Source organism: Pristis pectinata, chromosome 19, assembly GCF_009764475.1.
Source record: "Pristis pectinata isolate sPriPec2 chromosome 19, sPriPec2.1.pri, whole genome shotgun sequence".
Lineage (NCBI taxonomy): Eukaryota > Metazoa > Chordata > Chondrichthyes > Rhinopristiformes > Pristidae > Pristis > Pristis pectinata.
The window spans coordinates 19,392,105-19,419,247 of record NC_067423.1 but is presented as its reverse complement, the minus strand read 5'-3'; the positions used below and the strand labels follow the sequence as shown (position 1 = coordinate 19,419,247).

The following is a 27,143-nucleotide window of genomic DNA, read 5'->3' as shown; positions in this document are numbered from 1 at the left end:
ATTAATTGAAGGAAAACAAAATAAAAAAATTCTGATGTCTCACAGCCAAAAATCAGTCTGTTTTCCTGCACTTTGTAAAATGTGTTCCTGTCCTTCTCTCCATGAGAAAGGTAATCCATTTCTAAAACAAATTCTGTTTACTGTCAGTTTACCCATGATTTTGATCATTCTGAGGAAGGACTAGCTTAACCGAAATCTTCTACAAGTGTGGGCATGAAACTGTCGAGAATCATCCATCAATGCTCGCGGCATCTTTGGTTTATGATAAGATCCAGAACCATGCATTTCTAAACAGATTATTATGCATCGACATTGAAGAGAGATTGATATTATTTTACATGGATCATTACTTTAAGATATTAAAAGGATTGGGGAAAGAAGATAAACTTTACCCCTATCCATTCATCTTGCAGCCATTTTTGTACCCTACATTGTAAACTTGTTTTGAAATTCTTTTGCATGCTTTCCTCAAATGTTACATGGGTAATAATATTGGATTATGAATGGTCAGAAAATAATTGTTAGTCACACCATGCCCCAAGTTGGATACAAACAATAGAGGCCTCCTTTAGGTGAAAAATTTGCTGAGTTGCTTTCAGCTCCTGCAACAGACTCAATTTAGTGTCATTAGCAAACTTAGATACGCTACACTCAGTCCCCTCTTCCAAATTGGTAAATGTACATCATGAACATTTACAGGCCCTGCACTGACCCCTGCAGCACCCCGTTCACCACTGATTGCCAGCCAGAGAAATACCCATTTATCTCAATTCTCTGCCTTCTATTGGTTAACCAATCCTCCATCCATGCTTATACATTACCACCAACCCATGCATCCTTATCTTATGGATGTCTTTTATGCGGCACTTTGTTGAACGCCTCTGGAAATCCAAGTATACAACATCCACCGGTTCCCTCTATCCACTGCACTCATTATATTCTCAAAGAACTCCAGTAAGTTTGTCAAAAAGGACATACCCTTCCTGAATCCATGCTGTGTCTGCTTGATGGAACCACTTTTATCCAGATGTCTCACTATTTCTTCCTTAATGAAAGCTTCAAGCATTTTCCTGACTACAGACATTAAGCTAACTGGCTTATAGTTACCTGCCTTTTGCCTACATCCTTTTTTTTAAAAAAATAATAGCGTGACATTCGCTATCTTCCAATCCACCAGGACCTGCCCAGGGTCCAGAGAATTTTGGTAAATTATCACAAACGCATCCACTATAACTTCCACCATTTCTTTCAGTACCCTGGGATGCATCCCATCAGAACCAGGGGACTTGTCTACCTTCAGGCCCACTAATTTGCTCATCCACTACCTCTTTAGTGACAGTGATTGTATCAAGGTCCTCCCCTCCCATCGCATCCATAACATCTCTCTTTGGCACGTTAGACAGGTCCTCCACCGTGAAGACCGGCACAAAATAGTCGTTCAAGGCCTCGACCATTTCCACATTACCTAATATTAATTCCCCCTTCTCATCTTCCAAGGGACCTATGTTCACTTTAGCCACCTTTTTCTGCTTTATATAATTATAAAAACGTTTACTATCTGTTTTTATATTTCGTGCTAGTTTCTTTCATAATCTATCTTCCCTTTCCTTATTGCTAGCTTAGTGGTTCTTTGTTGCTTTTTAAAGTTTTCCCAATCTTCCAGTTTTCCACTACTCTTGGCGACTTTGTATGCATGAGCTTTTAGCTTGATGCCTTCTTTTATTACCTTAGTTATCCAAGGCTGGCTCTCCCCACCTTTACTGTCCTTGCTTTTAACTGGAATATACTCTTGTTGAGCACTGTGAAAAGTCTCTGAAAGCCTTCAACTGTTTCCTCAACCATCCCACCCATATTGCCCGCGTTTCCAGTCTACGCTAGCCAACTCCTCCCTCATCCCGTTGCTGTCTCCCTTGTTAGGCATAATACACTGGTTTCAGATCAAACTATTGCACCCTCCATTTGTATGAGAAATTCAATCATACTATGATCACTCTTTCAAAGAGGATCCTTAACTACAAGATTGTTAATTTTACCTGTCTCGTTGCACAGGATCAGATCCAAGATAGCATTTTCCCTTGTAGGTTCACGAACATGCTGTTCAAGAAAGGTATCACGGATGCATTCTCTGAAGTCCTGCTCAAGACTACCTCGACCAACTTCATTCACCCAATCTATGTGCAAGTTAAAGTCCCCCATGACAACTGCCATTCCATTCTTACATGCATCAAATATTTCTTGGTTTATTGCCTGTGCCACTGTAATGTTATTATTCGGTGGCCTATAGACAACTCCCACCAGTGATTTTTTTCCCTTTACTATTCCTAATCTCTACCCAGATGGACTCAACATTTTGCTCCTTAGATCTTATACCATCTCTCACTATCATCCTGATCTCATTCTTAACTGAGAGCGCTACCCCACCTTCCTACCTATCCTTCTGTATTACCTGATACCCTTAGATATTTAATTCCCACTCATCTCCACCCTACAACCACATTTCTGTAATGGCCACAAATCATACCCCTTTGTACTGAGACTGATTTGTGCCACAAGTTCACCGACCTTGTTTTGAATATTACGGGCATTCAGATAACGTGCCCTTACACACATTGTCCTTTTAGAATCTAGTAACCTTTGTGTCCTTTGCATTTGACTTTTCTGTACTTCACTCTCACTTTGCTCTTTTCTAACTTTTGCTCTGGTCTCTGCTTGCTACCTTCTGTCCTTCTTCCTGCCATATTAGTTTAAACCCACACCCCCATCAAACACACTGGCAAACAATCCCCCCTCAGTCCCGCCCAGGTGTAGACCGTCTGGTTTGTACTGTCCCACCTCCCCCAGAACCGTTCCAATGCCCCAGAGATTGAAACCCTCCCTCTTGCACCACTGCTCAAGCCACATATTCATCCTAACTCAAGATCACAAGACAAGGGAGCAGAAGCAGGCCATTCGGCCCATCAAGTCCTGCTCCAAGGAAAAAGGGAAAAAGAAATGGGGTGGGGGGGAAAAAGAACTATTCTAATCCCATTTTCCAGCCTTATCCCCATATCCCTTGATACCCTGAACTATTGAGATATCTGTCTATCTCCTCCTTGAACACCCCCACTGATCTGGCCTCCACTGCTGTGCGGGCAAGGAATTCCACAATTTTCACCACCCTCTGGGTAAAGAAATTTCCTCCTCATCTCTGTCTTGAAACTGTACCCTCTAATTCTAAGATTGTGCCCTCTGGTCCTGGACTCGCCCACCAAGGGAAACAGCCTAGCCACATCTACTCTATCCTTACCTGTCAACATTTTAAATGTCGCTACGAGGTCCCCTCTCATCCTTCTGTACTCCAGCGAGTACAGTCCAAGAGCCGACAAACGCTCATCATACTTAAGCCCTTTCATTCCCGGAAATCATTCTCGTAAATCTCCTCTGAACCCTCTCCAACGTCAGCACATCCTTCCTAAGATGTGGGGCCCAAAAACTGCGCACAGTATTCCAAATGAGGCCTCACTAGTGCCCCGTAGAGCCTCATCAACACTTCCTTACTTTTATACACTATACCTCTCGAGATTGAATGCCAACATAGCATTCGCTTTCTTAACCACCGATCCAACCTGGTGGTTAACTTTAAGGTATCCTGTACGAGTGCCCCCAGTCCCTTTGTAACTATGCTGCTATTCCTATTCGGACTAGCATGTGGCACAGGTAGTAATCCTGAGATTATTACTTTTGAGGTCCTTTTTAAATCTATTTCCTAGCTCCCTAAATTCGGCTTGTAGGACCTCATCCCACTTTTTTTCCTATAGTCGTTGGTACCTACATGCACCACGACAACTGGCTGTTCACCTCCCCTTCCAGCATGCAGCCACTCCAAGACATCCTTGACCCTGTACTTTGGGGAGCAACACACCAACTGGAGTTCCGTTTGCAGCCACAGAAGCTCCCGTCTATTCCCCTCACCATGAATCCCCTACCACTACAGCTCTGTCACTCTTTTTCCTGCCCCTCCTGTGCAGCAGAGAGCACTCATGCTGCCATGATCCTGGCTACTGCTGAGTGGGCCTTGATGAGCCATCTCCCCCAACAGTATCCAAAGCGGTGTATCTGTTTTGGGAGGGACATAACCACAGGGGACGTCCTGCACTACCTTCCTGCTAAGTGCTCTGCATATTGGTCACCCATTCCCTATCCTTCCCTAGGCCTTTAAAAACTGTGGTGTGACCAACTCACTAAATGTGCTATTCACAACATTCTCAGCAACACAGATTGCTCCAAAGTGAATCCAGGCGCAGCTCCAGTGCCGTCATATTGGGTCTGTCAGGAGCTGCAGCTGGACACACTTCCTGCACACGTGGACCATAACATCAACTGTTTGAGTGCATTCCATTGATCAACAGACAGACCTGGAAGTTCACCCTATACATGAAATGTAATCCAAAAAAAGGTAGAGAAAAGATTTCACGAATTTCAAATAAAAGGAAGGAAATTAGAATTTCAGTGAATCTTGTTACACACAAGGCTATTTTCCCCATTCTTGCAGTCCACAGACTTCAGCTCTTAAAACAATACTGTAATCTACGTCTACTATTATCTGGAACTGTAGCAACAGGCCCTTTCAAAACATCTGATGTTTAGCAACTTTAACATCCTTGTGGTTTGATGAAACAAAGATAGAGAAAAATGTAATCATTGTTTTAAATACTTCCTTAACTGGAAGAAATATTACAAAGCAGCAGCTTGGTGAAAGAGACCTATGCAGTTGAAGCTTACTTTACAACTAAATAAATTGAACGGTTAATATAATGGGTGCATTCACACTGCACAATAAACAGTTATCCAGAAAAGAAATTATATACATAAGAATTCACAGGAAACAGAGTTTAAAGCCAGAAAAAAGAAATCAGATTTGGTTATAGAGATAATAGATTCCCTGGCTGTCCATCTAAAAATTCCAGAGGTTCCAGAAACAGTTCCCACACCTTCTTCCTCATTTTAGACCATTGAACCATCAATCTCCACACTCAGCCTCCACATTCAATAAATCATCCTCAGCAATTTCTCATACTTCCAACATAATGTCACCACCAAACACAACATCCCACACCTCCTAATTCAGCATGAAAAATGTGTTTGTTCCCTTCCTGAACACTTCAATTTACTTGTACATTTGCAATAAAAGAGTAAGATTTATTCAGCAAGGAAACAGGCCTTTTGGCCCAACTCCTCCATGATGACTAATGTGTCTTTCTGAGCAAATCCCATTTGCCTGCATTTGGCCCTTATCCCTCTGAACATTTCCTATCCACGTACCTGTCCAAATATCTTCTGGACCATTGTAAATGTACCAACCTCTACCACTTCCTCCGCATACCCATCACACACTGCGTGAAAAAGTTGTTCCTTAAGTCCCCTTTAAATCTTTCCCCTCGCACCTTAAATCTATGTTTTCTTGTTTTGAACTGCCCTAGCCCTGGGAAAAGACTAACAATCCATCTCATCTATGATTTTGTAAACCTCTTAAGGTCCCCCTGCATATCCTTTACTCCAGAGAAAACAGTCCCCAGCCAATCCAGTCTCTCTTCATAAGTCAAACCCTCTAGTCCCAGCAACACCTTTGTGAATCTTTCTGCACCTTCTCGAGCTTAATCACATCCTTTCTATAGTATGGCAACCAGAACAGCACACAATATTCCAGGTATGGTCTCACCAAGTACTTGTACAAGCTCTACATGATGACCCAGATGAAACTTACTTATCATACCATCTACATTCTCATCCAAGTCGTGAATATACATGACAGATAACAGTAGACCCAGCACCAATTCCTGGCCACAGGCCTCCAATCTGAAAAAACCCTGCACTACCACCCTGCTTCCTTCTACCAAGCCAATTTTGTACTCATCCTGGATCCTATGTGATCTCAACCCTCCAGACTAGCCAACTATGTCAAAAGCCTTGCAAAAGTCAATATAGACAATGTCTACCACCCTGCCATCGTCAATCTTCTTGGTCTGCCATTAACATTCTATCCCAAATAACTACAGGAAATGCCACACCTACCTTTCATCAACTTTCTCCCTATCATTCAGCACTCCAACTATTCCCCCCCCCCCAGGGAAGTGATGTACGTTGTTACATTTAATCAACCATGGTCTCCTCGATACGCTTTGTAGAACACCTCCAATCGGTCCACAAGAACAATTGTCAGCTCCCATTCACCAGTCACTCAAATTTTACTCTGCTTCCTTCATTGTTCCAATGCAACTTAAAGAATTAAATACCATATAGCTTTCCAGATTCAATATTCTAGATACTGAACACCTACAGCTTTCCCATTTTAATTTTGGGTTGCAGATAATAGTGTCACCAGCTTGTACAGCCGCTAGACAGAGGTAGGGTTTCTTTATTCACACCATTACCACTTTTTTCAATTTGCACTTTCATTCCATTTTCTCTCTCCTACCTTACACACCATCAACCACCATTGTTGTTGTTCTCCCCCCTCCCCTTCTTTGCATCTTAAAATTTGTATATTTTTCATTATAACTGGGCCCTTGCACCTTATTTGTCTATCTGCACTGCACTCTCTCTGTAACTGTAACACTAAATTTTGCATTGTTTTGTTTTCAATGTTGAACCACCCCAATGTACTTCTGTACAGAATGATCTGTCTCAATGGCATGTAAACAAAAGCTTTTCACTGTGTCTTGCTAGATGTGACAATAAGAAACCAATAAAAAGAAACCAATAATAAATCCTCCAACTAAAAGTTTTGTTGATTTTCTTTCCCCATAGATGATGTCTGACTTACTGCATTTTGCTGCTTTATTCAGAGTTCCACCATTCAGACGATTTGCTATTAATTTGGCTTTAAAGTCCAAAGTTCCTTCAACTCTCCCACTTTGGCCTAATGTCAGTTTTTGGGACAGTTAAGATGTTTTGCAATCGCTAAAGACATTATACAAGTCTAAGCTGTTATTCCAGATCAAATTAGTCCTCAAAGGATAGAAACAAATTTTTAAAAAACTGCATAATACTGTATGCATTTTGTTTAGTACTGGAAGGCATTTACTTTGCAGGACTATTTGTATTGATTCCTTGAGGATTTTGTTTTGCAGTAAGAAATGACAATGGAATCTATCTTTGATTACAGGCCAACAATTACAAAAAAACAGCTGTATCTTATAAAAATTCAGTCACAAGCAATGTTAAAGAACCACTACAGAGTAACAATGTGCATGCAGACATTCCTTGTGTACAGACAAAAGTGGATAATCTATTTTAAATGTGAACTGTCCTCCAGATTAGTATGTGTGGGTGGACGCAGTCATTTTTTTGGTTTTAAAAACACAGCTTAATGCCATGCAACTGAACTGCAACAGCTGCAGCATAGGGGTACCTTCATCTTGTAGCGTTCCCTGCAGCACTGAGGAGGTAATAATTAGCTATTGGCGCCTTTGTTAATTGTTGATTGTAATTACATGCACGATCTGGGGCCAATTAACAACTTATAACACTCGTAATGAGGTTTGTACATGTTATGTATAAGGAGATTTCTTCCACAAATGTGAAATTGGAAAGAGAAAGGAATGACAGACCAGTTTTGAGTGGATTTATGAAGCGCTACATCTCATAAGTTAAAGGTCATGACATAAATGTTTTATATACAAGGACTCAATTTCCATGATAGAAGTATGGTGAAATACAGGAAATAAATCACTCTAGACAACAGGGAAGAATGTTGTAGTTCAGTCCTTTTAATTACACAATTCTAATTACATTATTCAAGATTATCAAATTTTCTCAATGTGAAATCTCAAACTAACCAGACTGATAATTTACACAAATCATATCAAGCAGTTTTTTTGAAAAAAAAGTTACACCTTTATGTTTGAAGAATTCTTTGTTGTGCAAAACAGAGTGATTGGGTGTTATTATGGACGATGTGTAAGAGCAGTGAAAAGGAATGTTTGCAGAGGCAGAAAACCACCAAAAGCAAGATAGAAACAAAACCCAAAACAAATCATCCAGGAAATTATGGCTGCCGTGAAAGGAGAGAAAACAAGTTGTCAATCACGCAAATGAATTGCAGAAATGGAATGTAGGCAACCAGAGAAAGATTAAACTGCTCCAAAAATAGGACCAAAGGGAATATCTCTAAGGTGAGACCAGGGTTGCCGTGGGTGATGGGGTTTACAAAGCCATCCAATTGATAGATTAATGAGGACAGTTAAGAGAGAAAAAACAAACAAATGGATATGTAAAAAAAATGTGAAATGCAGGTCAGAACTGCAGCAGAGGAACTAAAGCTAAAAGAATGTTGGGAATAGCCAGCACCTCTGACAATGTCTGTGGATAGAGAAAAGTTACATTAACACTAGACAGACAGATACAGTTACAAGCAGATTGGCCAGTTCTGGTACAGACAGAGAAGGTGAGTTGGAGACACAAGCGGCTGCAGATGCTGGTAACCTGGAGCAAAAAAAACTCTCCCAAAAGTTGGCAGAGTTTGACAGTAAGTATATGGCACAGAAGAGAAGGCGAGTTACATGCAATTGTTGAATTCTGTATCGAGTCCCAAAGACTGCATGTGCCTGGGTGAAAAGATGAGTGTTATTCCACAAGCTAACAATAGGTTTCTTTGGAAGAATGCAGAAGACTACAGATAGATAGGTCAGGGTGGGAGTGGGATGGAGAAATAAAGTGACAGGCAACTGGAAGCTTAGGGTCACCCCTGTGGATTGAATGAAGGTGCTCTGGAAAACAGTCACCCAATCTGCATTTGGCTCCTCCAATATAGAAGTGACTACATTGTAAGCATCAGTACGATACAACTGCTTCACCTGAAAACGGATTGCTTGGGTCCCTGGATGGTAGGTTATTCTGTTATTGTAACTTGAGCATTTCAGGTTGCACTAGAATCTTTGTACCATTTTGCTGTTTTGCGATCATTGTCTATTTATTATTACCATGTATACTGTTTACTCTGTGAGCTTCATACAAGCCAGCAATTTCATTGCACTCTTGTGTACGTGACAATAATCTGATCTGAAAGGTAGAGGTAAGAGAGCAGGTGTTGCACAGAAACGTGCCGCAAGAAGGGGAGTGGGTTGGTAGAGATGAAGAAGTGACCGTGGGTTGTGAAGAGAATATTCCCTTCTGACAGTTGAAAGGAGAAGGGAGGGGAAGATTGTCTTGTGGTGAAACCTTATTGAAGATGGCAGATATTGTAAAGAATATTCTGTTAAATGGGAAGGCCAGTGAGGTAGAAAGCAGAATCTCTAGAGACATCTGTGTGGAGAGTCCTTGTCTGTGAAACAGATGATGGAGAATGAGGAACTGTAGAATGGAATGGAATCCTCACTGAAGGAAAGGCGGGAAAAAATTAACTTATCTAAAATTAACAGTTCTGATGAAAGGTTCCTTTGTCCTGAAAGATTAATTTGTTTCTATTGCCAAAGGTGCAGTGTAACCTGAAATATTTCCAGCATTACATTAGATTTCCAGAATTTGCAGGGTTTTATTTCTAAAGGAGGATATATTTGCAACAGAGGTAGTGCACAAAGTTTCACCAGTTTGATCCCAGCACAAATTTATAAAAATATAAAAATATAAAGAGATAAACTATTCCCCCCCCCCCCCCCCCCACTCAATTCCTTGGTTTCCTAAACTGCAATGCTGGAGGCCAGACATTGAAAACTACTCCCAGGCTTTGACTATTGTTGACGAGTTACTAGAGCTGCACAACAGCAATACAAACACCTATCACAGGAAAATAGCGGGAGTAGGCCATCAGGCCCTTCAAGCCTTCCCTGCCATTTAATATGATAATGGCTGATTTAAACTGGCCTCAACTCTTCTGTGCCATTTCTCCATACTCCTGTTCTCCTTTATCTAATAAATATTTATCCACCTCCACTTCAAATATTTCTAATGTTCCAGGCTTGCAACCACCTGCCAGGGTAGAGAATTCCAGAGATCCTCCACCCTCAGCAAGAAGAAATTTCTACGTACCTCAGTGTTAAATGATTGGCCTTTTATCTTGTTATGTCCCCTTGTTCAAGACTCTCCCACTAGTGAAAATGTCCCAACAACCACCCTGCGAAGCCCCCTTCGGATCTTGAATGTTTAATATTTTATCTGTTTTATATGTTCCATCCAGCCTTTCTTTCCCTACCCAAAGTTTGGCAGAGTTTTGGGAGTAAGCATATGAAGAACTGTGAAGGAAAACTCTCATCCTTCTGCTGCACCAGTTCCTGTTTGCTTCAGTCTTTCAAATAGATCTGCTGCAGTTGAATCAAGCTTTCGTGTTTTAAAAAAGATCAACAATGAAGCCTAGATGGTTTTCAGAGAAAAATAAGAGAAGGGGTAAAAAAAGAAGCAGCACTCAGCAATGTTCCTGTCGCAGCAATTAGAGTTGGCTTCTTGCCAGCAACTTTAAGAAACAAAGAAAATGTTCAAATTGGCAGGCAAAATTTAAGTAAATTAATCAGCCCAAGTTTTTTTTTGTGGATATTCTAAAGTGTACTTCAGACAATTGTTTTGACATTTTAATCAACTTGACATTGCAGGACTTTTTCTTGAAGCCTTGAAGGGGAACGGAAGCACATTCATTTGATGAACTGAATTGTTAATTTGTGACCAAAAATAACTGCAAACCTCCATGAGCTACACGACGGGAATCACTTGGTAAATCCAGCACAGTAGCAGATGGAAGAAAGTTGACAGCTTATTTTCTTTGCAAGAAACAAACCTCAGACTAGGCTTGTGAACCTTTATTAAGCATATAAAAGAGTGCTTGAAATAAGCAACAAGTCTCTGGGAACTGTAAAGTAATATTTCAGATATAGGCCCACAGTTAGAACTGTTACTTGTGGTATTGCAAAGTTTAGCTGTTGGCATTGAGCAGGACATAAAACTGTGCAAACATTCAAAACCTACGGAGCTCAGAAATGTAACCGAAAGTTTCAATATTTGCCTTAAAAGTCGGATTATGACCATGTAAAAGGGCAAAAATACTTACACGAGCTTTTTATTTAAACTGTCAAAAAAGACACTTCTTTTCTTTGTACCGTGGGATAAGACACAAGTAAATCACAGCTTAAGGGGTCTTAACTAAGTAGTGAAGACACAAAGTTGAAAGTCCATTTCTGGAGGGGTCTAGGATATTCCAGTTAATTTAAAGCCATTTGTACTTTACAATTGATTGATTTAATGCATTTTGAATGAAAACAAGAACAGACTTTCACTTACCCAAAATCTGCCCTGCCATACAAGTCGTTTTCCCCAGATCACAGATTACCCCTTCCAAACCTCACACAAGGAGAGCACTAAACCATTTCTAATTCTCCTTTCTATTTACTCATTTCCTCCATGCAATCCATTTCTACACCTACTACCACTTAATTCCTTCCCAGTTTAACATCATTGCTGGCACTTGTACCTACTTGAGGTTAAAGACAAGTGCAAAGTCCCCTGCTCCACATTGTTTTCATTGGCAATAATCCCATTTACTTGATGTTGGAGGCAGGAACTCTCACAGAATTTCCAGTTATGATGCACGCCAGCTGAGACCACTGTTGTTAGTAGCACAGGGAGAAAGGGGTATTTCCATCTTAAATATTAACAGCAAGTGAAGAAAGGGAGTAGGAATGGCAGAGAAATGGACAAGAACATTCATTGGTACATAAGTTCTGAGAGAAAGAAAAGTAAACACCTCTGGTTCAGATGTTTTTATGCAGAGATTAGTACACAAAAATGAGATTAACACAAGTGGAAACAGGCTAGGCTTACAGACAGAGTTTCCAGTTAAATAAGTTCTACCCTTCAAAGCAGTTACAGAAGTCTTCACTAAAACCAGTAGATTTACTGCAAAGTATATTCTCCAACACTTCACTGTTGCTAGAGAAAGCTGTAGATCCTTGTGCTTGTAGCAGATGGTGTACTGTAAATGCCAGGCTGAGACAAAACACCAGAAAGGGAGGAAGCAAATATATAATCCAAAAAAAATGCATGTTAGCATAGCTGCTCAAGAACTTTTGAAAAGACAGAAAGTGCTTCATCGATAGAGAACAGATAATACCACTGAGGTAAAACCAGAAGATTCATTACCATTTGAAGGGATTGGATTTAGATAAATGCATAGAGCTCAATCCAGTCCTAAGCATGATTCACAGTACAAGACTGCCTAATACAAACTGATAACCACATTCAGAGAGGCCACAGAATTGCAAAAGCAATTCAAGAAAAATCTGTCCTTCAGTACTGAAGGTAGTTGGTACATTTGAGGTTACCTCTTAGAAACATTTTTGAGCTGAGTACAGGGAGGCTTTCTTGCATGGTCATAGCTACACTCAATATTGACAATTAGGAAATAATAGTCCAGATCATGCAGACCAATCCCCTAGCTAGAATCACCACACTACCATCCCCACCCTGACTTTACTCACCTATGGTGGTTGTGGAGGGCGAATCTTGTTGCCCTCACTCCAATAGCATGGTCTGAATGGGGACAGGGCCTCCAGCAGCATAGTGAGGAGTCCCTCCCCTAAAATGCTACCAAGCCATGTCAACAGTTCTACAAGCTCTAAAAGCTGTGTGATCAGAGATTTAAAAACTATTAAAAAGTAAATATAAATAATGTTTAATGAGTTAAAAAATGTGTAAATAATTAATTATTAAGTGAAATAATTGAAGCATACCCTCCCCCTTTGCCTCCTAACCCAAACCCTATAATCCACAACAGGTGCAAGATCTGAGAGAAGGTCCCCCCAGTTTCTGCAACTGACAGTTCAGGCTCAAAGTCCTCGACTGATGCAATTTAAATACTTGAACATCAATAGCTCCATTGGCCAGTGACATCTAGCCCAATGTTCTATTCCCCTTTATCACAAAAGTATTCCTTTTTAAATAAATCACTGAACTCAATACTGAAGCTGAAGAGAAGTGGCTTATTAATCTGTTTTATGTTGAAAATAATCAAAAGAATATTTGAATAGGACTACTGATCCAGAAAAGCTGTTTATAAATCATCTGATATCAACATTTGAGGCATGAGATTGTAGAGAGGATCACATGGAATTTACTATACAGAAACAGTTTATGCTCTTCATAAGCCTTGGTTCTTAGCATGTTCATTTGCAACTGCTCTTGTTGCTTTACAGGAACAAATAACACATTTATTTAATTTGGGTAAATGCTGCAGCTAACATCGCTGTATGGAATTCACATCAGTTCATTAAGCCTGCAAACAAAACAATGTCAATAACCAAGAATTTTACTACAAATTGAAGATACATTTCTGACTTTGATGTACACAAGCAGCCAACAGACACTTCCTGTTAACACTGAGAAGGTCCCAAACCACAAAAACACTTAAAATAAGTTTGTAGTTGGTCAATACTTGACTGGTGCCACCAGACAGCAAGAGAATGCAACTCTGTTTATCCAAAGATTTTTATGGTTAGTTGCCAGAGTTCCAAAAAAAAGAAACATTCTTTTCAACTAAAAAAAAGGTCAAGTTCGACTTTAGAATTTACATACCCAAAGATTCTTACTTAAAAAGCCATTTGTTGATTTTTTTTTATATATAAAGTAATATGCTTTGACTTTTTACCAAGATGAATAGATGATCAAAAGAACCATCTTGGGATAGAATCAGAGTTATGATGAGAAGTTACTCATTTCAAGAAGTTACTCTTTCCCTCTATAACCAAAAAGAGGAATTTAGTTACATTTCCAACTGCAGATCACTACATTTAGTTCTAAAATATACAATGGCTTCCCAAATGAATCCCTTTCCTCCTGAACAATATGTTATGGAATAGTTGTCTCTGCCAAAAACTGTTTCTTGTATGCAGTGTAAAGACACACGGATCTTCTGGCCCTGAAGCAATTTCAGATTTTATCTTTTTCAGGTTCCTGATCAGTCAGGGTTTCCAAATCATAGCGGCAAGAAATCTCATTCAACTCGAGGTAACGTTTCCTCATAATGCCTGGAATTAGTGTAAATGGTGTGCAGCTATGAAACCCTACCAATTTTCCAATATGTCCTGCAAATTTCAATGTATAAAAGTTAAATCCAATCAAACATCCACCTTCTTATTTTAATCAACACTCGAACTAGTAGAAAAAGGAAGAAATTATCCTGCTCAAGCAATATCACTGAAGGCCACATGGCATTTTGTAGTAATATCTTTGTCAATGGAATGATCTTCTTGAGCATTCTATCCTTGGGAAAATACCCTTTCCTTTCTCCTGTTCTTGAATGTGTTGTAGCTTCCAAAATCCCATCTTACTCTTGTTTGAACCCCCATAAATCATATTTCCATCACTGACAGTTCTGAAAAAAGCTTAATTCAAAGTCAACTTCCTGTTGTTTGTGATAGGGATAATCTGGCTATCCCCAACTCTTGTCCTTCTTGATCTGTCTGTGGCCTTCCTCTCACGAGCTTCTCTCTCAAGATTTCTATGCAATCTTCCTCTCACATCTCTTCACTGCTATCCAACTAGAAGAGACCCAAATTCACCTGGTCCCATATCTTTCCAATTGTATTCAGCAAAATCACCAGTTTCTCATTCAACTCTAGTCTCCCTCAAGCAATTTTTCCTCCTATTTTTCATCTCCATGCTAACCTTTGGCAACTTATTGAAAGCAATGTTGGTTTCCAAATGTGGCCTGACAACACTCAGGTCCACCTCACCACCACGACTCTTGGCTTCTCCAATGTCTCTAAACTGTCCCAAACTGCTTGTCTGATATCCAGCAACGAATGGAGCAAAATTTCCTCCAACCAAACACTGGAAAGAATTAAAGGCTTTGTACTTTGATTTCCATCACAAAACACTGTTCCCTAGCCATCGACTCCATCCCATCTTCTGATGACAGGCAGAAACTAAACCAGACTACTTGCAACCTTATGTGACTCTGAGATGATCTGTACCATCATGAAGATCACTCATTTCCACTCCACATCTTTGAGCAACTCCACCTCAGCTAATTTCTGGTGAAGCCCTCACCCTCATACCTTTGTTGTCCAAATTCCTTGACTATTTCAGTGCACTCTTGGCTGGACTGGCTTGATCTACTCTCAACAAACTTGAGTTCACCCAAAACTCTGCTGCCCATGTCCTAATTCTTACAATGTTTTTTCACTTTGTGCTTGTTACCTACATTTTTGTGATGATGTACGCCAGTGCATTCATTGCTGCCGAGTGTGTGTTGACAACTGTCTGTGTGTGGTGGTAGGTTTGGCATGTGTGTACCATTGGACGTGCACAGGCATGATGATATAACTTAGCACCTGACACAGTGGTCTAGTTGGAGGACTATGAAGTCCAAGGTATAGTCTGACTTGCTGCAAAGTTCACAGCCAATTAGTATCAAGCTAATCAGAGATTTGTAGTTGCATGATATTACCAGTCCTTGAAAGGTTAACATTCAAAATCCAGCTTGAATGCCTGCCCATTCATGTATTAGAATTGCCAATGGCTATGAAACCCATTTCTGGAACACGAGCCATGGAACTTTTGAGTGCCAGCACTACGAGCAAATGTCTGTTCACACCCCTGAAGTCTCTCCAAACTATCCTTTCTGCCAAACAAGTACTTCACATTTAACATACTACAAGATGCATAATGATTTCTTACTTAAACACTAACCCTGGCCATTTCTATTTTCTCAGTTGATAAAGTAGGTCTGCCTCCATCTGTGCAATGGGAGATTGATTAATAGATCTTCTTTTGCATGCACCTTTGTGGCTGTGTACACGTCATAAAGTGCTAATACAATGATTTCAAAATTGTTCTTCAGCTTCAACCACTAGATATTTGATCAGAACTGGCAATTAAATGGGTACCCAAATTAGATGGGTTTGCGAAAAGATACATGATACATCAAGCAGCTACCCAATATCGATATGTTTTTAGCCATATATTATCTATGTTTGCACCAATATCTGTCCTTTCTTTCTCCCATAATTTAAACCATTCAATATTCATTCTCCTCAGTCAAATGTATAAATTTCAGATCATTTAACTACTGTATAATTTAATCATACAGCTATTTTATCCAATTCTGTATTTTTATCATTCCATCTCCAGGAGGCACGAGCAACAAAATATTCACCTTAACCTCATGCCATTCTCATTTACAAATCCAGACTATAGACAGCTGAACTTAATCTCAAGCAACCCCAAGATCCATACATATTTATATTACAGCAGTGAATAGACAGTAAACCTGGAAAGCAGATACTATCCAAATCCATTATCTCGTTCAGAGGGCACGAATATCAAATTCAGTACTTAACAAGTGCTTTAATATAATCCAAAAAACTCAGAGTGGAGCTGGAATCAATCTGAGATATTTCTCAGAGTGTCTTACCTTTTAAGGTGTCAAAGAGTTACAATTGGATATTTGATTGAACCTGTAACTGTTAATTTTCCTCAAAAGGAGGATGATAATATGCACGAGCTGGTCTACGAATGATTTGAAACGGACTACAGATTATTGTGTGTAGCAATGCTGTTCAATATTGCTTACTGAATAATACAATTTTCCATGATTATTCAAAACATACATCTTTAACAAAAAAGAAAATCTCTCTTTCGAACTACTGTTGCCTCTGATAAATCATTCACCTGCCTGCACTCTTGTAAAATTAGGACAAGAGCAAGGCCACAATCACTAAACATGTAAATAATGCAAAGCAAATCTGCAACAGTCCAAAGCTTTCAATTGGTTGACAGTTTCTACAACATTAACCACACCTTTTCCAGGAGTAAAGGCACATTTTCTCACTCTGAGATAATTGGTCCAATGAAAAACAAATCACAAAATAAGACTTAGGGTCTAGTGCAAATATTCCATTCTGGAATTATAATGGCCTTCAGAAGCAAACTTAAATACAAAAAGAAATGCACCTTATGGACCACTGGAACAATTATGTTTGGAAAATAATTATTCAGCAAGTTCCTTCTTTAATTGTTATCACTCTTTCTGTATCATTGATTGAAATATGGCTGACTGGTTGTAGCCAACATAATTGTTCCTGTTACCAACCACATCTCCTGAAGTAAACATTTTAACGTGACTGGTTACTGTTACCAAACTAAAATCCATCAATAAATGATCATCTCATTGGTACAAACTAAACAAAGAAGAATTCACGTTTTATATTCTCCAAGGCACATTTAATCTTTTCTGCCTTGTCAGTACATTAACAAATACTCATCTATTCAAATATTACCTGTTAATCGGGGTAATAAAATAAAAAATTCTATTACCCCATTTAGCAGCACAATGTGCAAAATATTTAAAAGTCAGAGTGTGAAACAGTAATCCAAGCTAGATCACATAACATTTATAAAAACAAAAATGTGTACAATTCAGCAGATTTCAATTCCATTTCACACTGTACCACTAAAACCCTGAAATGTACATATTAATACCATGCCACTAAAGAACAGAACTGTTTTCACATTTGCTATATATAAAACATTCTATTATTCTATTCCCAATAGTCTGTAAGAATAGGATTTTATGAAACCAGAGAGACCCACTGCTTGCTCTATACACAGATGAATTAAATATGCTCATTTTTGTCAGTCACACATACATGCAAAACATCTGTCACACATGGAAAATATTTGTGAACCAAAAAATCCTGAGTTCTGAAATGGAAGGAACAATGGTATTATTTGAATAATGCTGGGTGCCTGCCAAACAGATAATAAAACTCAGGCACTGCATTTTTATACTTTGTTCCCTATTCCTTCCACTCCTGGACTTAATGTCTGTCACTGCAGCTGACAACCCAGTTTGAGCTTTCACTCTCTCTACTCTTTCAGTTCAGGATTTTCTCCTTTCTGCCTCAAGTTGAATTCAATTAACATTTTGACCAGATGCATAGCAAAAGTTGCTGGATCAAAAGCTAAAGAACACAGATCAGGGCAATACTAAGGGTGAAATATGTTTGTATTGCATCTTACCTAACGTGAACATTATTCATGAAACAATTCAACAGCACGATTTCAGAAAATGTTGCAGCTGTTGAATTATACTGTTGGAGTTGTACCTCCTGCTTTTGTCCCCCATCATGTTATATTTTTGCCTCAGTATTGTACAGTTTGGAAGTAATATTTTTAAATCTTGTAGAACTAATAAATTGCACTGCAATGTCAATGCTCCCATGCCCGAGAACTCCCATTGCTTCATCAAACTCCAAGCAGCAACACTGGATAGTCCATCTCCCCAAACTCCCCCATATCTCTGCTCATCTTGTGCTCCTTACCTCCACTGCAGCAAAGCAATACTACAAACATTGCCAATGGTAACTTTGCCAAGTATTATATCAAGACAGGAGATTAAACAAATGCTCTAAATTTGCCAATTTCCCCCCACCCCGCTCTCTTCCACTCTCCCCCCAATCATCCCAAAGACTCAGATTTTGTGCCATGTTCTCTGTCAAATTTTCTTGTGGTGTTGCCTGTGGATGCCTTAATGTAACAGTGATAGATCGACATAAGAAAACACCCATGGGCTCTTTTCCCCTCTTCCAATTGAATTCACTTCTTTAAACTTGTAAAGAATCTGATACTCTTAGAAAAAAAACATATGGCTCTACTCAAGAATTTTCACATTCCAATCTAGGCTGCTTCATATTATCCACTTAGTTTCCCAATAAACATATGCGTGCTCTTCTGAGTAGTTCATCACAGCCCTGGACTGTCAAAAATCTCATTAGGAAGTTATTAGCTGCCGTTTGCTTCAAAGGGGACAAAGGTAGGGTTATGTATTATACTTTGACAAGGCTATTGTACTGCAGCTGTATGGATCTCAGAACAATTGTCACTGTATTAATTTGCAGCTTATTTATTACACTGAGATTTGGATAATCTGATCCAATAGAAAATGCCGTACAAACAAATATGCTCCTGGCATTTAAACACAAATCAAGAGCAGGGGCTGAACCATCTGCAATCCCAAATGTTTTTGAAGTTTTCAACTGGTCTAACGAGCTACTGAATACTTAAACCAGATTTGACACCATGTTGTAGTTATACATCCAACTATAACACAACCAGCCCTTCCAGTGGGAGATGTTGAGAGTCGAATTCAAAGCAACGTTGCTTGGCAATGACGCTCAAGTTAAAGTACAAGATGCACCCTTTGATAGCCAATCACTTTGGCAGATCTTTTAGGCAAGTTGTCACTTTCAAATAAAACCTAGCAAGATTTTGCAAAAATGAATAAGCCAATTTACCTGGCTCTCATTATATAAATCATCAGAATCACTAAGTATTAAGTACAGAATGTGACACAGCCACATTATTCCATGTTATCTTATTCCACAAATCACAAACTGCTTGCCCATCTACCCTTCGCAAAGCTCCCGTATGTGTTTACAAAGACCTTTTCTCTTCCTCCTCCCCCGTCATTTCTGAAGAGGACTGTGAATCTAAAGTACAATATCTGATTTGAAAGGTACATCATAAATACTTTACAAGAGAATTATCATCATCAGAACATCACATTTCAGGCAAATGTGATCATCTCCACTATTTTTGTTACTTTAATTTCCCTAATCAGTATGTTAATTTCTTCCAATGGGTTTACACTCATCAAGCTTTATCAGTGGTCTTATTGTCTAGCTCTGCATTTATTATGCAAGCTTAATAAACCCACTTATGTTAATCAGTTAACCTTAACGTTCAAAGGCTGGATCATGCCCTCTTTCGATATTGAGCCTCAATCAACACTGCATTTTGGAGTCTTTAATTTCACCTGGTTTTATTTGTATAACAAATTATATTCCCATGAAAGAGATTCATATTACTATTATATGTAAACAATCTTGTCAAGAATACTAAATTGCATAATGGAGCCAATTTCAGCAACATGCAATCGAAAACAGTTATTTAATTTCACTGAAGAAAAAGAAATGACAATTTCCAAATCATTTCACTCTGCTCTGGAAATTTCACTGTGCTCTTCTGGTCACAAGTCACCTTTGACCCTACACCACTTCCACATCAGAAGCACACAGAATGGTGTTCCAGGAAAAGCATTGTGAGAGATTGACATCTCAGGAGAACCTGGACCAAGTAATCTCAGGAGTGAGCACTATTAGCAGCATCAAATTGTTGGGCAACTACTTTCTATACATATGGGATGGTCCTCCAGACTGCACCAAGATCCCAAACTCTTTCATTTTCCATTCCGTATCCCAATTACCCCTAATCTGTCTTCCATCACTTATCCTCCACCACCCATCCTAACCCCCATCTGTCATCCTCTCTCCCAAACCTAATGCCTGATTGCCCATCCCACCTCAACCCTGTAATCAGCACCCACCATTTCCACTTCCCTCATTTTTATTATCCAAAATGACCCCCATCCACACCCCCTCCCCCAGCATTCAAATGACCAATTCTCAACCTCTGACCTTTTCCCCCTATTCCCACCTTCCTCCCCCAATTCCAGAAACAAAGGCTCAAGTTGTGCCTGTGGCTGCTGGCCTCCCTGACCCCAGACTCTAAACATGGTACAGCGCTGGGCACACTTGTGACACTGCTCATGTAGAACATCTGATCAGCTAAACTCATTATAATTAACTGGAAACTTAAGTGCACTGTAATCTCAATATATGTTTAATACAACTAGCGTTCTATTACTTACTCAGAACTGGAACTATTAGTCAGTTTCAGAGTATTGTGATCACAGAACAAAGAATACAATGGGCAGTATTTGAGGGAAACTTCAAGTCCACTTAATCTGTTTATTATCAAAGTATAATGATGCACAAGTTACTTCAAGTGGTAGAACTAGGTAATGATCTCCAGCCACCTTCAAAACATTACATATTGCACCCAAGACCAAAGCTGCAAAAATTTTCCTCCTGCTTGTGCAGATCTTATGCACGTTGCAAAGGTTGGTCCAGAATCCTGTTAGAACTAAGAAAGACTGTATAATTGTTACAAAAAAGTTCAAAATCCACTATAGTTTGGTACTGAGAAGAGCAAGGTGCAATACCTCGGGAGGAGAGGTCTGAAAGCGAAGCTGAAATTACCAGGGTAGGGGATGGAGGCTAGAGAGGAGTTGGAGTGAGGGTGGTGGGTGTGGGGAGGGCACAGTAAGTAGCCAAAGCCAGAGTTCCAGCTGGTATGGACACAAGAACCAAAAGTTTGGAAATCAACCCTATGGTGTGAGATTTGAACCAAATGAAGATAAGTGTAACAAATTTGATGTTACTGAGAAATTAAGATCCAAACCATAAAACACAAGAAAAAAAAAGTTACAGGGAACTCTGCTAACAATCACACAAAACTCTGCTTGGAAGAACCAGCAACTGAGAAACAAAAGCTGAGTTGTCCATATTCATACTGTAAATTATCAGCCTCATTTATACAAAGCACAAGTCACTTGGAAATCCATTTACAGCAAGCTCTTGAAAATTTTCCACACCTGAATAAACTTCAAAAGTGCAAAGAATTAATGGGATTCAGATACTACTTCATGCTTAAGTAACATGCAGTTTCTTTACTTACATAATGCTTGCTAAACATCATGAAAACAAATTCATAGTTTCTGCTACATGACAACTTTCTCCATTCCATTTTGTAATGGGAAAAAAATCTTTCTTTCACCAGGACATGGTAATTGGCAAAAACCATTTAGGTGCGCCTTAACCAAAGCAGCAGTGGTCCTATAGTGAAAAGAAACTGTGGTGTGATTCCATTAACGTAAATGAAAGGGTGAGAACACTTTCTGCCTACTGTTCCCAATAGTCAGATTTTTCTTCAAATTTGAAACAGAAAAATGGACCAGAAGGAGCAACAAAAATGGACTTTATAATTAGAAATGGTAAATATTAAATAATGTTTTTGATGTGAGCAGCTTCCTCTTTGCTTCTTTTGAAGCAGGGAGTGTGGCATTACTTTTGCAGACATATTTTGAGAGATTATTCAGCTATCCTATAATAAATATTTGAAAGCTGAGAATAAATGGACAAACATGAATAATACATAAAACATACCATAGCAATTAATCAATAACTGATAAATAAAGTTGTTTCACTCTCCTGGATATGGCTCTGTTATGGTTCATGGAGTTAACCATACCACAGAGAGATGGCAATTATTCAATGCCTAGTGATTCTTAACTAGTAGAATATGTCAGCAGTACTCTGTATATTAAATAACCAGTCATAACATAATTTTCATACCTCTAAAATAGCCTTAATATCCTGACGTTGAGCTTGTATTGCAAGACTATTCTGGAGTTACTGGAGATCGGTGATATTATATGACCACATTGGTAACAAACCTCCTAGAGGACAAAAGAAGAAAACATTAAAATCCAAATAAAATTTTGTGACCACATCTAACATTTCCTTTTCACAATGAGAGAAAATAAGAAAGCTGGAACTTATTCTCAGGTGACTTTGTTGTAAATTGTTCTGTGGGAAGTTTACAGGACAATACAATAGCAACACCTTGTAATGAAATTATGAATTTGCAGCATTAAGAGTAAACACACACACACAAACAACAGTAATGGTACCACTGAATCTGAGCTCTTGGGTGTGATCTTCTAGAACTTAACTCTACTGAAATGGAGTTTGCTGGGACCCATCCTCATCCCTACTATCCTGCCAAGAAAAAGAATATTTTGCCTGGATATTGTGGCAAGTTTTGTGGGCAGGCTTTTAATCAAGCAAAGCTAAGTGGACTTTGGAAATGTAGATTTAATATTCAGGAGTCAGCAATAACTGTCAGACTATGGTAAATAAGTAATCTCCAGTGACCAGGAAATTGCCATTCATTTTACAGCATAAAGGTCTTCTCATTGAATAATGCAATGGGAACTGGCAATTCAGCAATGAACAACAGCTGCTTAGGGCTTCTTCCAGATGGCCCTTCAAATATTAAGCTTTTCATGATCAAAATCAAGACTGGATGCAATGAGGACCAATCAAACAAACTCAACATGTCTGGAAAAATAAGCTAATTGGTTAATGATTTCTCATAAACCATATCTGAGAAAGTTACAAAAATTACACTAAACATAAAATTAAGGAACATGATTAACATAAAATAAATGTAAAATTGTAGCCGTCAGATGAAATTCAGATTGTCTAAAACAAAGCCAAAAATGTGATTTATAAAAACTGGGAATACTTCATACTATGATCAAGATTTTGATCAAATAGATTGTTTGGGAAATACAGTGCTTGGATCAGGTGACTTTATCTGACAGTGTGCATGTATGATGACAGCACTAACATCCAATGCCCATCAATAACAGAGGATAGAAATACAACACATGAAGTTACATTTGGAGATTTCTAATTTTCAAGTGCTATCAATTTATGCAGAAACACTGAAGGATATTTCTAGACCATGATGTATTTAAATGCCAAATCAAAGTCATAATGTGAAAATAAATGGGAACTGAAATACTATAGGTTTAGTTGAAATATTTCATAGACCATACAGCATAGAAATATTAGCCCAACTACTGATAATACTCATTTCACATGCAGCTTCTCCCACCCTCTACATCTAATCCCATCAACACATCCTTCCATTCCTTTCTGTCTTCTTAAATCCATACATGCCAAATGCCTTTAAATCACTCTTTGTGATTGAGTGTTCCACATTTTTCTTTAACCATTCTTTGAGTTTGCCTTGAATTCCTTAGTGGGTGAATGGTCTGATAAAAGATCATTAACCTGACCTGTTAACTCTTGTTTTTCCCACCACAGTTGATCTGCTGAGTATTTTCAGCATTTTCTTTTTATATTAGTGAATATTTTATATTTATGGTTATAGTTTTGCTCCTTCACACAAGTAGAAACGAGACCTATGTCTACATCTTATCTAACACTCTATCTGCTTAAAGACCTCAATCATTTCCATCTCTACTTTTTCTCAACTACACAAGAATCCAGTCTTATCATCTTTTCCTAAGAGCGAAAGTCTATTAGATACTGGTATCCCACTTCCAAATCATCTTTTCCCCTTTGCACCACCTTGCAAAATGAAGAAAAGAATTATATAAAGCACCACTTTACAAAATGAAGAATTATATAATTATAGAATACAAATCACAGTTTGTTTGAACAGGCCTCTCCAGACAATACACAAGATCTGGGTGCAGTGTTTTACAGAATGGCTGAATTGCACTAGTTGTGGCCAGCAGATCTGAATGGAACCACTGGCATTCTGCACTCAAAGCCCCAGAATTATACCCATAAACTGCAAACATTGAGTTTGGGATTTAATCAGATCTGGCACAGGATCAGAACCTCATTAATCTTAATGGGATTTGCAGACTTTAGAAGAAGTGTGGACAGCAAGCTACTACTTTAAAAAAAATTTGCTTAAAATTTTAAAAACATTATAAAGTTTTCTGCAGTTTTAACTAAATTTCATCAAAATGGTTAATCTCTAATTGTTTCATTTGATGTTAATAATTTTTTAATTGCTCTTAATTTAAAAAAAACTGCTTCACAACTGGCAATACTCCACTGCTAGCTTTCCCAGCTGTCAGAACATTACAGGGGTGGGGTCTTTGCACTACACTGCCCACATGCACTAGGGTGTTGGATTCTGTGCAGAGAGCCAGCAAGGTAGGCCCTTCAAAATCCTCTGTGAAAACTGGTGGCAGCAATTCCAATCAGGGTGCCTGATGCAGCATAACCCAGTCCTATGTCCTTAGACAAGGAAACACAAGCTGCTTTACAAAACAACTCCACTCCTTAATCAGCTTGGTCATCTATTCAGAATGGTATAGACCTTTATTGTAGGGACTCAGGGTTAGCAGATCAGCAATCTCCCTGTCAGACCCCATTTGTTTTTGTTTTTCCAGCCTGCATTTTATTCTGTTTTGATGATAGCTTCTGCACTAATGCTTCTGAGATGTCTTCCTTAACCAGTTTCCTCTCCACCACAGTGGGTTTCCCCTCTCAAATGTGTGTTCCATTTCTTGTACTTCTGCTCCAACTCCATCTCTACTCCCACCCAGAACAAAGATAGGATTCCCCTTCCCTTCATCTTCCATCTCAATAACCAACACGATCAATGGATTATCTTCTAATTTGTGTTACATAATGCCACACCAGACACATCATGCCCTATCCTCCCCCCTTTACATCTCCCTGGTTCAGTCTTATACCTCCTCTTGTACCTAGTCCCATTTCATGGCATCTTCCCATACAACCAAATAAGATGTAGCACCTACCCTTTTTACCTTTTCATTTCCTGTCCAAAGACCCAAACACTTCACATGTATTATTTCCAATTTTGTGTACTGTGTATCAGGTGTGAAGAATATTTGGAGCAATGTGGAAAAACAGTAGTAATTCAGAAGCTAACTCAGTAGTATAATTTTGTAAAAGCGCAAGCTATGTAACAGTACACCCCTAACATAAAACCAAGAAGAGAACCGGCCAGTGAATTAAAGTTTATATACGACTCTTGTAGACCCCAATTCTTCTAGCCCCTTGATGTGACAGGTTAGATCGTTATCAAATCAAAAACTTTACACTGCCTTTAATCATCATAAACATTCATAATGCTCAAAATGAGTACTCCATTTTGGAGAAACAAAAGGCAGATTGGGTTTGCAGAACTTGACAGTCTGCAAGGGTGACCTGAACTTTCAGTTTTCTGTCACTTTAGTTCTCCATCCCACTCCCAATCTGACCCTCATGTCTTTGACTTCTTGCACTATTCCAACAAAGCATAACACATGCTTGAGGAACAGCATCTCATTTTGTGGCTAGGCACATTAAAATGCTTATGACTCAACAATTTCAAATAAACCAGTCTCTCCAGTATGTATCACAACTGAAAGATCAACAACTTGTAACATTAACTCTGTTCTCCTCGCCACAGAAGCTGGATAAATCTCTGGGGCCTGGTTTCATCCCAGAATGATCAATTAAAAATCGTCTGTTTGACAACTCGAGTTCAACTTTGGAATGAACTTGTTTGCTCTCAACTTCCCTTATTATGAAGCGCCTTGGTTTGGCACAAATTTGTTGGAATGGGAGATGAAAGGCAAAGTAATAAAAAAAAATCTCTACTAGAATAATACAGGATTCACTTCTTTGGGAATTGAAGTGCCTTATTGTTGATCCTTCGGAACGTTCCAACTATCTGCAAATTGCATGCTATCTGCTCCTGCTGGGTTCAGTTTCTATTATGAATTCTGAATGTCATCATCATTCACTGCCAGGTTTCTAGACAATGCAGACAGCAAGTACCAATGAGTCACACAACTTGGTATACAACCCTGGCTGGGTTCAATTGATAAAGCTTTCTGTACAACAGTCTAAAATCACATGTCAATTTCCCTGTTACAATATGAGCTCAGTAAGCTAAAGCTCATGAGGCAGTTTTTACAGGCTATTTTAAGTCCATGATGAATAAAGCCAATGTAAAGTTTTGGATTTGACAGCAATATAACATCACATCAGGGCATTGGTACAACTGGTGCCTACCATAAGACATCTATAAACAAACTCCTTTTCTTAACTTCTTATACTGGTATACTGTCACATTTGTATTTTTAGAAAATTATACTACTGAGTTAACTTCTGCTTAAGACATTTACTCTCCAAATACTCTTTAGCTTAAACCTTTTTCTTGGACTACATCCTTCAATGTTTTCAGGCATTCTGACCCATTCATTCTTCATCAACATTAAGATTCCAATTAAAATTACACATTTCTCAAAGGGTAGTTCCACCACAGATTACAGAAGGTAAGCAATGAAAGAATGTACAAACAACCTTTCACTCAGTGCCCCTTTAGGGTTAAATAACAGACTCTAAAAGATTAAAGTGGCATTGCTGATTGTGTAGTTGAATCTGGTCCTTGGCATTCGCAGCAATTTAACTTCACAAAATGGAGGCTTTCGTTGACAGAATGATGGGAAAAGCAAACTATTTTGATTATGGCACGTCAGTTTATCTCTGTGCTCTCTCAAATTACTTTATCGCAATTCAAACAAATATATATCTCACTGGATATATGCAAGCTTTCATAAAGTTACCACATAAATGAAAATCTTATCCCCAGTTTACTGAATTTTTAAAATATGAAATGTAAAAAAATCAAAATGATTCATAGTTGAAAAACAC

General features: G+C 38.8%; 1 protein-coding gene across 1 annotated transcript in view; it reads right to left on the bottom strand.

Annotated features, from left to right (window-relative positions):
* Positions 1 to 27,143, bottom strand: part of LOC127580559 (plexin-B2-like) — a 196,837-nt gene that overhangs the window by 120,435 nt on the left and 49,259 nt on the right. The window contains exon 2 of the mRNA XM_052034145.1: positions 22,218 to 22,321. The gene's annotated coding sequence lies outside the window, so the exon portion shown is untranslated. The remainder of the gene's footprint in view (positions 1 to 22,217; positions 22,322 to 27,143) is intronic.